This window comes from Myxine glutinosa, chromosome 6, assembly GCF_964187855.1.
Source record: "Myxine glutinosa chromosome 6, kmMyxGlut1.1, whole genome shotgun sequence".
In the NCBI taxonomy this organism is placed as follows: domain Eukaryota; kingdom Metazoa; phylum Chordata; class Myxini; order Myxiniformes; family Myxinidae; genus Myxine; species Myxine glutinosa.
Genome location: NC_136266.1, coordinates 65,203,258 through 65,215,977, shown reverse-complemented (window position 1 = coordinate 65,215,977; position 12,720 = coordinate 65,203,258). Strand labels below are relative to the sequence as shown.

The 12,720-nt window shown below is 50.5% G+C and overlaps 1 long non-coding RNA gene across 1 annotated transcript in view; it reads left to right on the top strand.

Moving 5' to 3' along the window:
* The window catches only part of LOC137429893 (uncharacterized), a 134,575-nt gene extending 123,307 nt beyond the window's left edge, over positions 1-11,268 (top strand). The window contains exon 3 of the long non-coding RNA XR_013623814.1: positions 9,906-11,268. This is a non-coding gene — a long non-coding RNA (uncharacterized LOC137429893). The remainder of the gene's footprint in view (positions 1-9,905) is intronic.
* The last annotated feature ends 1,452 nt before the right edge of the window (positions 11,269-12,720 follow it).

Here is a 12,720-nt window from a genome sequence, read left to right as displayed (position 1 = left end):
ACGAGGCACATCGGAGCTGCCGAAGCAGTTTCATTGGCTAAGGAGTACAATCCTGGACGAGTCGCCACTTCAACGTAGGATACTCGAATGGCTCATTCATCCCAGCTAGCTCGTACTCATTTTGCCAACCTTGATAGGATGACAGGCTGAGTCAACCCACCTGGTGTTAATTCAACGGCATGACAGAGGCTCAAACTCAGGACCCTGAGATCTTAAGCCAGCCACCTTAACCGTTAAGCCCACACCAGCTTTGAAACCAAGTAGAAGATTTTTTAACTGCAAAAAACGAAGAAGCAAGTGAATTAAAAAAAAGTGATATATACTATACAGTGTATATATTTATATATATATACCGGTGTGGCGGACACAAAAGCCCACTGGCGTGGTGACATCATTCCACGCACCAAGTGGGCGGTGGCCACGCCCGAGGGGTAGGCGTGGCCTCATGATATACACCGGGCGACCAGCCCGGAGGAGTTCAGTGTTACAGTGTAGTCTTACAATAAAGACGTTCATATGTTACCGCTTGTCCGCTTCCTCCTTGCTCACAAGCAGCGCGCGTAACGCCGCGCTTTACTGGTGACCCTCGACGTTGGATCTGCCGTAGCGATCCTTCCGAACACGACGCCATTGCAATGGCCAACGACAAGTCAATGGCGATTAAACTTCCCGAATTTTGGGAGGCCCAGGCCGAGGTCTGGTTCGTTCAAGCCGAAGCCCAATTTCAGCTTCGGCGCCTCACCAACGACGACCTGCGCTACTGCCATGTCGTCGCCTCCCTCGGGCCCGGCACGGCCGCTCGAGTTGTGTCCGTCCTTCGCCACCCACCGGACGGCCACAAGTACGAGGCACTCAAGCGGCTACTCCTAGCCACGTTCAGCCTCACGGACGACGCACGGGCCGACCGCCTCCTGGATCTCCCCGAGCTCGGTGAGACGTGCCCGTCGGTCCGAATGGACCATATGCTGTCACTGTTGGGTGACGAAGCCCCCGGTTCGCTATTCCGGGCGCTTTTCCGTCGCCAACTTCCAGCGCAGGTTCGCCTCGCGTTGGCCGGGACCGGGCTAACGGAACCCCGAGCATTGGCGGCCGAGGCGGACAAGTACTTCGCCGCTTCGGACACGCGGGCGAGCGTTGGCGTGGCCGTCACGGCCTTCGACGCTGCTGTTCCACAGCATCATCTTCTACAGCACGCTGAGTTTCAGCAGCATGCTGATACGCACCTCGTGAACGCCGCCACGCCCCGCCCACCGCCGCGGCGAAAACCGCCACCGCGGGGAAACCCGTCGACTCCACCGGCCTGTCGGAGCCAGCCGCGCTCCTCCAGCTCCACCACCTGGTGCTGGTTCCACGCCAAGTTCGGCCACGAAGCTCGGTGGTGTCATCCGCCGTGCTCCTTCAACGGGTCGGGAAACGCCCGGGCCGGCGCTCAATTGTGGCGATGAGCGCCGGCCGTTCGAGCAGCCTGCTGTTCATAACGGACACCTTCTCCGGGCGCCGTTACCTGTGCGACACGGGAGCACAGGTGAGTGTCATTCCCGCCGGCACGTCAGACAAGCACGCCGCAGGTGGGGGCCCCGCGCTGCTTGCCGCGAACGGGACGCCCATCCGTACGTACGGAAAACGCTGCCTCTCTCTGCGGTTTGGAGGGCAGGTTTTCCGATGGACGTTCGTCACCGCCGACGTGCCCATGGCACTGCTTGGCGCGGACTTCCTGTGCGCTAATGGGCTCCTGGTCGACGTCAAGCGCAGACGGCTTGTCCAGGCCGAGACGTTCAGCTCGCTCGCATGTGCGTTGCCCAGCTCAACGAGCGGCTTGCCAAGCGGCTTGCCGAACGATTCGGTTCCGGCCACGTTGGTCTGTACGCTTCCGGCAGCGGACGCATTCACCCGCCTCCTCGCCGGCTTCCCGGCCCTCACGCGGCCCACCTTCTCGGCGGGGGCCGTCAAGCACGGGGTGGCCCATCACATCCCCACCGTCGGGCCACCGGTCTACGCCCGGGCACGCCGCCTCGAGCCGACGAAGCTGGCGGTGGCAAAAGCGGAGTTCGCTACCCTGGAGCGACTCGGCATCGTCCGGCGCTCAGAGAGCGCTTGGGCGTCGCCGCTGCACATCGTGCCGAAGCCCGGCGGGGGATGGCGACCGTGCGGGGACTATCGCCGTCTCAATGACGCCACGACTCCCGACCGCTACCCCGTCCCCCACATTCAGGACTTTTCCGCCCGTTTGGCGGGCAGGTCCTTCTTCTCGAAGGTGGACCTCATACGCGGCTACCATCAGGTCCCCGTCAGGCCGGAGGACGTCCCGAAGACGGCGGTCATCACGCCATTCGGACTCTTCGAGTTCCTGCGCATGCCCTTCGGTCTGAAGAATGCGGCTCAGGCGTTCCAGCGACTGATGGACAGCATCCTGCGCGACTTGGATTTTGTCTACGTCTACCTGGACGATATCCTCGTCGCCAGCGCGTCCCGCGAAGAGCACCTACGCCACCTCCGCACGCTCTTCGAACGCCTGGGCCAGCATGGCCTGATTGTGAACCCCGCAAAGTGCCGGTTCGGCGCCGCCACAATCGATTTTCTGGGGCACCGTGTCACCAGGCACGGAGCCGTACCCCTGCCGGCCAAGGTGGAGGCCGTGAAGGGGTTTCCGCGCCCCCGCACGATCAGAGGGCTGCAGGAGTTCCTGGGCATGGTGAACTTTTACCATCGGTTCCTGCCCCGTATCGCCCAGCTCCTGCGCCCCCTGCACGAAGCTCTCCAAGGTAAGCCGGGCAAAGGCGACGTTACCTGGACCGAGCAGATGGACACGGCGTTCACGGGCGCGAAGCTCGCCTTGGCTAACGCCACCATGCTCGCGCACCCGGCGCCCGATGCACCGATCGCCCTCACCACCGATGCCTCGGACTACGCGGTGGGCGCGGTGCATGAGCAATGGGTGCGTGGAGCTTGGCAACCGCTGGCGTTCTTTAGCCGGCAGCTTCGCCCGCCCGAACGCCGTTACAGTACCTTCGACCGCGAGTTGCTCGGACTTCACTTGGCGGTCAGGCACTTCCGCCATCTGCTCGAGGGCCGGGCGTTCACTGCCTTCGTCGACCACAAGCCGCTGATCTTCGCGATGGGCAAGGTCACCGAGCCGTGGTCGGCCCGGCAGCAGCGTCACCTCTCGGCCGTGTCCGAGTACACGACGGACATCCAGCACGTCGCGGGGAAGGACAACCCGGTGGCGGATTGCCTTTCCCGGGCCGTCGCCCACGCAGTCCACCTCGGCATCGACTATGCCCGGATGGCAGCGGACCAGGCCGCTGACCCCGACGTCCAGGCCTTGCGGACCGCCGTCACGGGCCTCCGCGTCACCGAGGTGCCGTTCGACGGCGCGGGCGCGGCCCTCTTGTGCGACGTCTCCCTCGGGCGTCCTCGCCCCATTGTGCCTGCGGGCTGGCAGCGCCAGGTGTTTGACGCCATCCACGGCCTGTCCCACCCGGGCGCGAGGGCCTCCCAAAGGCTGATCGCCGACAAGTTCGTCTGGCATGGCCTCCAGAAGGCCGTCCGCGGCTGGGCCAGGACATGCCTCGCGTGCCAGCGCGCCAAGGTGCACCGGCACACCCAGGCCCCGTTGGCCCCGTTCACGGTGCCGGAACGCCGGTTTGACCACGTCCACGTGGACCTGGTGGGACCTCTGCCCCCCTCGCGGGGTTTCACCCACGTCCTCACCATGGTGGACCGCACCACCCAGTGGCCGGAGGCCGTGCCCTTGGCGTCGACAACGGCGGCCGATGTCGCGCAGGCTTTCATCACCACCTGGGTCGCCCGGTTCGGCGCCCCCTCAGACATCTCATCCGACCGCGGCCCCCAGTTCACCTCGGAGCTCTGGGGGGCGGTTGCGCAGGGGCTCGGGGTCCGGCTGCACCGAACCACGGCCTACCACCCCCAGGCTAACGGCCTGTGTGAGCGATTTCACCGCTCATTGAAGGCCGCGCTCCGGGCCACCCTCCGCGACGGCGGCTGGGTCGACAGGCTCCCCTGGGTCCTGCTGGGCCTCCGGACGGCGCCCAAGGAGGACCTGCGCGCATCCGCGGCGGAGTTGGTCTTCGGGCAACCGCTGCGGGTGCCGGGCGAGTTCCTCCCCGACTCCACGGCACCATGGTCCGCGGCACAGCAGCGCTCCGCTCTGCAAGAGACCGCCCAGAGGTTCGCCCCGGTGCCAACGGCATGCCACGGGCACCCACCGACGCACGTCGCCCCGGAGCTTCGCACGGCGGAGTACGTCTTCGTCCGCCACGATGCCCATCGGACACCACTGCGGCCCCCGTACGACGGGCCTTTCCGCGTGCTGGAGACCGGGGCGAAGCACTTCACCCTGGACATCGGCGGTACTCCTGACCGCGTTTCGGTAGACCGCCTCAAGCCGGCCCACCTCGATGTGGACCATCCACCGCCAGTGGCCCGACCCCCACGTCGGGGCCGCCCTCCTGCGGGCGGACCCCCGGCACCGCCCAGCCCCGCCGCCACGGCGCCCCCCGGTCCTGCACCCATCCCAGGGGCAGCCAGGGGCATCCCATCTGGTATCCCTGCACCCCGGACGCCGCCGATCGCCAGGGGGCGCTTCGGCCGGTCATTCGTCTGCCCCACAAACTGGCCCTCCAGGTGCGCGGGAATTCTGGGGGGGCGCGTGTGGCGGACACAAAAGCCCACTGGCGTGGTGACATCATTCCACGCACCAAGTGGGCGGTGGCCACGCCCGAGGGGTAGGCGTGGCCTCATGATATACACCGGGCGACCAGCCCGGAGGAGTTCAGTGTTACAGTGTAGTCTTACAATAAAGACGTTCATATGTTACCGCTTGTCCGCTTCCTCCTTGCTCACAAGCAGCGCGCGTAACGCCGCGCTTTACCGGTATATATAATATTTCCTTGGATTTAATTTGAAAAGACATTTCTTCGCTATTCATGTCAACGTTTCATTGGCCGAGTTTTCATCTGTTATGTTTCCCACTTCGGATTATACCAGGACTCAGTTTGAGGAAATCCCCTTCTGGTTTATGATGCCTCGTGTGGTTATGCAACCACATCATCATTTAGCAACAGGTGGTTGTACCTGAGCAACAACAGTTTCTATAATTGCTTCCATTTCCCGTCGTGATAAGAATTAGATTATCTGCATGAACTTCACCTGGATCAATGGGATGAATTTCACAGCTTGTTTGAATCCGTGTTCTTCCTTTTCCACAGTTGTAATTTCCTTTCACGATTTATGGAACAGTTATGTGATGTGTGGTTAGATAGGGCCTTCACTTAAGAAAAGCAATGAAGTATAAGCCCATGAATAACTTTGAAATGAATTATCAAACAAAAATCGACTAAACTTTCATGAGCAAATACAATTCCACTTGATAGTGTTTTACTGCAGAGCAAAGGTAAATATTGATTACTACTACTACTACTACTACTACTACTACTACTACTACTACTACTACTACTACTACTACCACTACTACTACTACACTGCTACTACTACTACTTCTACTACTACTACTACTACTACTACCACTACCACTACTACTACCACTACTACTACTACTACTACTACACTTCTGCTACTAGTACTACTACTACTACTAATACTGCCACTGCTACTGCCACTACTACTACTACTACTACTACTACACTTCTGCTACTAGTACTACTACTACTACTACTACTACTAATACTACCACTGCTGCTACTACTACTACTACTACTACCACTGCTACGACTACGACTACCACTGCTACTACTACTAATACTACTACTACTACACTTCTGCTGCTGCTGCTACTACTACTACTACTACTACTGCTATGACTACCACTGCTACTACTACTACTACCACTGTTACTACGACTACCACTGCTGTTACTACTACTACTACTAATACTACTACTACTACTACACTGCTGCTACTACTACTACTACTACTACTACTACTATGACTACCACTGCTACTACTACTACCACTGTTACTATGACTGCCACTACTACTACTACTAATACTAATACTACCATTGCTACTACTACTACCACTGCTGCTACTACTACAACTGCTGCTACTACTACTACTAATACTACCACTGCTACTACTTGTGCCACTACTACTATTACTACTACTACTCTGAGAGGATAGCCTCGGCCCAAGGGATATTCGCACTTGCCTCTCAGAGGATCAAACTATAAACTGTCACCCTGGTGATTCATGTCCAAGGTCACTTTTGTTATTGTCTCGTGTTAGCATCGTTGCTGGTAGATGGAAGAGCCCCCGGTGTCTTAACGTCCGTCCATATGACTGCTCAACTCCCTGCCCACAAACCACCCACCCTGAGTTGATTATAGTCGAGGCTGGAAGAAAACCGAGAGTTTGTGGTACAAAGAAAATGATTTGTACATTCCGTGGACCCAAATGGAGACCGCAGCGCTTCAAAAGCAATGTGCACTCACTCACTCGCCCCACATTCTGGTCTAATCATCATATATTTAAACATGTCATACAACAGTCCTTCAGTGGGATGTATTTCTATTTTAAGGTTTACCAGCCATGGCAAAACTTGTGCTCAGTTTGGTGAACTGAGCACAAGTTTGTTTGTTGAATTGTTAATTGTCTTCTTTACTATTTAAACTTAACAAACAGAAACTGTGATTAACAAAATATATAACTCATAACTTGCATTGAACAAGTGATAATTAAATATGCATAAATTATGATAATAAAACAGCCAGGAAGTGGGAGGAAGGGGAAAGACAGGTTGGCTGAATCATTAGACATTACAGAACTTCTGTTGCTTCCTTCTACTACTTTTACTTCCTGCTTCTACTTTTGTTTCTGCTGATGTTTCCTGCTGCTGTTTTTGCTTAATGTTGCTACTTTTGCTTCCTGCTGCTACTTCTGATTAACTTGCTTCTCATTCTGATATATTTCAGGAGCACAGTGAGAAAGGCTAAGCAGATTCAAGCATCGATTGGACAGTGAGACTGAAAAGCCGGAAAAGTTTTCCTTCTCCCAACTCCCATTGCCTCCCGTAAGCTTTTAACCATCCTGCAGTTTGTGCTATTTCACTTTCTGTAAGTAGTGTTTGCAAAACATTTTGCAATTCATTTCTCAATTTGGCACCCCCGATCTCCCTCCCTCCTTTCCCAGCCACCAATTTTGCTTTCATGAGGCTCTTATCCATAAAGGCCTTGAAATTGAGTAAAAGAGAATAAACCAATAAATAAAAGAGCACAGTGGAAGGAAACACGGAATTATTCATTTGTTCGATTGCCAAAAGATGCAGGTAATTATTAGCAGGGCATTATAATCATCTCATTATATCGAAGGGATGCACAAGCAGCCACAGCAGAGAATCAAGGGCTTTGGCGGAACGAGCGGGTTCATTAAGCGGTTAGGCATGCGGTCACAAACAGCCTCACACAACGAGCGGCCCGTTTGATTTCCACAGCGCCAGGGAAAGGTCTGAAAGGCGAGCACGACAGCGCAGGAGTCGCACCCACGTGGAATACGAAGGTAGGGGGCAGCCTGTAACCACGGCAACCCGTAGCAGCCAGGCGTTCGGGTCATCCTGACATCCGGAGATCGCTCATGCTGGGAATTCTGCTTCTGCTTCTGCTACGTCTGGCATTGGAGACATTTGCTCGACTCGGTATTTTTGAAGACTTACGTTCGGAATCAATAACATATGCTGTCGACTCAAGTTTCTTGAAAGTAGTCACGAGAATTTATTTTTTAATATTTTCTACAAAAGCCATGACCTTCTCTGGGCTGATAATATAGCCAAATTGGCCTCCAAAGCTCGCTACAGACTGGGCATCCTCTCTCATTCCAAAGCATTCCTTGGAAAAATCTTTACTTACAGCCTACAAGGCCTTCGCCCATAGCTTAATGGAGTGCTGCTCTCCACTATTGGCTGGAACCCCCGCATCACATCTGTCTCTCCTGGATTATTTGGAATTTGAAGCTCTCAACCTAATTGGCATATCCCATGATGAGCCTGATGTGCAAAGCCTGTTGCTCTCACATCCCAGTCAAGTTGGTAGCCTGTCTTTTCACCACCTCTTCCCAGCCCTGGCCCTCTCTGCTCCGCTCGCCAGCTCCTTGAGTATGCATGCATTCTTACACAAACCCCCTCCTGGTTAAACTCCCTAAATCCACAAGCTTCCAGCACACCTCAACTCTTTTGTTCCTCGTTTATTCCATTTGTGGAACTGTTTTTCTGACACTATTCGATCCAATTCTTCCCTTGAAGGCTTTAAGTTGACAGTGCACCACCAGCTCATGCCATCTTCCGTTCCAACTCACGATCCTTTTTACCTGTATTAACCACCACCACCCCTCCTCAACCAACCCTCTTGTTTACAGGTTACTGTACTTTGGCCCGTCCTCTCCTCATTCACTTGCTTCTGGCATCCGCCAAACGCCTTCTTTCTCCTTACTCTTATTTATAGGATAGTGGTCAATGCTGTTCCTTTCGTGCAACTGATTTTATGACAAATTGCATGAATAATCAGCTGAGCATTGAATTGGAGATCACAGGATTTTAATCACCAAATTCACAAGAAGTTTCGTTTTCCATACTAAAGTTCTTGTCACTGCAATTTTTTTTTTTACAAAGATTCCATTTTAAATAACTCGTCCTGATGAGAGGCTTCCACATGTAGTAATTTACTTTGAGCAATGTCATAAAACAATGATTTTCGTTTCAGAGCATAGTCATAAAGTAACTATGATCATAAACCTTCTATTCACCTTCTATATGTCTGTTCATAGTCATAAATTAATATCTATGATGATACTACCTTATTACCTTCACCACCGAATGTGGATGGAGGTTACATATTCATCTTGTTTGTTTGTGAGTAGGATATCTCAAAAGGTTATGGATAGATTCGGCCGAAATTTGATGGACGGGTTGGGTGCTTGACAAGGACGAGTCGATTCGATTTTGCTGCAGATCTGGATCCAGATACGATTTATTTATTTATTTGCTAAGTGGTTCTTCACCATTGAGATTTCGGGCCAAAAACGATATATAGCATGATATTTCAAAAAATGTCGTGGAAGGGTTATGGCAAAACCTGGTAGATGAGTTGGTTAGGCGACAAGAACAAGTTTATTAAATTCTGGTTACTGTCCGAATCCAGATCTGGCCTTTCAGTAGGATACAAAACGTAAACTGTTCTACCTGGCTTAGGTATGCGCTGTACCGAGTCCCGCTCTAGTCGACAGATATGTGTTCACAATGGCATCACATTCAGTCACGGGTTTGTTAACTGGATTTTTTTGGTTTTTACACCACAATTGCCACAATGCATTGCACAACTAAGGTGCTGCTCAAAAGGAATATTTTAATACAAACAAGCATTAGAATTCATGAATATTTTCACAAGAAGAGAGAGAGTGTGTCGGGGTTCTGGAGAATAAACAAACATGTTGGCGGTTCTGTTTTATGTCACCATGAAATGTGGAAGAGATTTTGTGACTTGACGTGTGTGGTCATGGAAAGCGATCTTGAAGTCCTGGAGAAAAGAATGAGATGGAAAAGCTTTCGGGTTATTACTATGTTGAGCATTATGTGAGTAACAGAGGCCTCATCGGAATACTGCAGAATGAAGAGCCTTGTGATGGCAAGAAAGATATTGGCGTCGAGGACAATGCCTCCGGGTGATATTTTCACAGGGCACTAGAACCAATATAAAGAACAGTGAGCAATGGTCACATTGAGTCGCAAACGCTTATATGAACGCCGAGGTAGAGACGCAATAAAGACTGGCCCCTAAAAGGTTGCGTAGAGATAATGATGCCAATACCTGCTTGGAAGAAGAAGCAATGTGAGATTTTGTTTGTTTCATACTTCCAATTAACCAGCTCCTGTTTTCCAGATGAAATCATCATCCCCGATGTGCAGCCATCCGACTGCAGAGTGAGGCCATTCGGGGCAATTGGAACAGATGCTCGTCCAATGTAAATTGAAAAAGAAAAAGATTCCCTGGTAATCGGTTGATGATCTTCCAGGAGGATAATATGCCACGAAGTGACGTGTTATGTGCCAGGATTTGACAGGGCACTGAAGGGCATTTGCAGAAAATTTCTACAAACAGAAGTGGATGTCAGACGGTATCAAAAGCATGGGTGATGTTTGTGGAGATTGTTCTGACATTATGCTTATAAAAACTTGAGGTTGAATTTATAAAAACTTATAAAAACTTGAGGTTGAATTTATAAAAACTTATAAAAACTTGAGGCCCTTTGTCCAATTTCTACATTAGGAAGAAGCAGCAAGTGGAGATCTGTTTGTGACATACTGGCTTTGGAATTACAAAACCAGCTACTTTGATCAACCTACACATAACACTGGTCAACAACCACTGTATTTCCAGGTTGAGGTGCCACAACTAATAGCTAGAACCGCACTCAGTAGAGAGCAGTCCTCCGCCTGGTTGGCCATGTCACTCAATGGTGAAGAATCGTTTAAAAATTCTACTAGCCGGATCCGGATCCGGATCTTCACCAAAATTGAATAGATTCTTCCTTGTCACACACCCAACCTGTCCAACAGGTTTCTTCCAAATCCATCCATAACTTTTTGAGATATCCTGCTATGTATCGTTTTTGGCCCTATCTCCCAATGGTGAAGAATCACTTCAAAATTATAGTAGCCGGATCCGAATCCAGATCTTCACCAAAATATAATCATTTCGTCCATATCACAAACGCTACCTCTCTGCCAAATTTTGTCCGAATCCGTCCACACCTTTTTGAGATATTTTGTTCGCAAACGGACAAACAAACAGACAGACAGACAGACAGGGGTGAAAACATAACCTCCATCCACCTTTGGTGGCAGAGGTAAAAAGTGCCACACATTGTTTGGGTCACCAGGCCTAAAATAACACACCGCACGACACTTGAGCACCCCCATCAGAATGGCGAGTGCAATTGTGGGAGAACGATGCAGATGGTGGGACGCATTGTTTGTTGCCTTTGATTTGAAACCCCATGCCTGCGCACAGCTGCACTCTTCCTTGGACAAGGCATATCGTGAATCATGTGATTGTCCCATGAGGTTTAATAACCAGTAATTACTGAGAATTAAGCAATGCTGTTACATGGGAAGCTAAAGGCTTTTTAAAGGGATGGGCTCGTTGCGAGAACGACAAATCTCAGATTATCAATTTTATAGAATTTGAAAAGTGAGCTTCAAGTAATATATGGGAATACAATTATAATAAACATTCTTCATTTAATAAAACGATCTCTTTTTGAACCATCGGGTCATTTACATAATACATTCATGCCCTGATCTGTAAGGGCAAGGAGGGGGCACTGCATCAGTTGCACTACTGGCTTCAGCAATAGCACTACCAGTTTGACAGTGGGACGAATTGATGACGGAACTCTGGTTATGTCTGCAAGGACATTCAAAGATCTTTTTAAAACGAAGCTGAGCCTCTGGCTCTATCACTTTCACATCACAGACAGGTCGGTGGTCTCTCTGTCCTCTACCACCTCCTTTTTGGTCGTGTACCCTCTGCCTTTCAGTGATGTGTCCTCACAACTTTCTGCAGAGTGCACGCAGTCTGACAGTAACCCTCTTCAAGTTAAACTCCGAAATACATAATCACTGCTCACCACTCATTCGTTCCTCTTTTCCCACCTGTGGAACCAACTTCCACATTATCTTCAATGTCGTTCTTCCATCCAGGTCTTCAAGACAGCTGTTCACCACCATCTCGGGTGTTTATCCATGATCTATTTTATCTGAATCCCCACACCCTTATTTATCCTCCCTGGACCTCCAACCCCCTTTCTGGGTTTCCAGTTTTTCCTTCCACTTCTGTGATGGTGTGTTTGTGGTTATATCCATCTTGTTCACCTCCTGTGTCCTCCACTTCCTCCCCACATCCTTAATTATTCAAGTCTCCCTCTATTTTGTCCCTCAACCATGCTGTTGGCATTGTCCTTCTCTTTCGACTGCTCTTTTCCTTCTGTTACATCCTGGTCCGTCCGTTCTGTGTTTTAACTCCTTCACGATCCTCAACTCTGTATACAAAAAGATGGACAAACAAGTACAGATCCATTCAAAGTACACCGCCCCCATACCAAATAAATAAATATCCTCCAGCGGCAATAGCCAGCCAGCCAGCTATAGCCAGCGGCAATAAATAGCCGGGTGCCCCGGCCATGCCGCTGTGCAGCACATAGAGGTATTGGGAGGGAGAGTTGTACAATAATTGATTGACTAATTGCATAATTAAAATCAATAAATGATGATAGTAAAATAATTTCTTAATCAATTGGCTAATAGCATACCTCAACCACCAGTGTTTCATCCAAAGCTGTAACGTTTTGAAAATTAATTAAAATAATGAATCAAAAAATGAAATAATTAATTGATGAATCAATACATAATTAAATAATTAATTGATGAATCAATAAATCAAAAATATACTTTATAGCCAAATCACTTGGTCACTGTTGTGTCCAAATATCAGCTTCCTAGCTCAAAAGGTGCCTGAGATATTTCCCAGATGAGAAAGGAAATAAATAAGTACTTAATTAATCGATAATAATGAAGTAATTCATTGATGAATCAAAAAACAGAAAAATACTGTTTTTGCCAAAGCACTTGCTCAATATCGTGACAAAATTTTAGCTTCCTCGCTCAAAGGATGGCTGATATCACCCGGACAAACA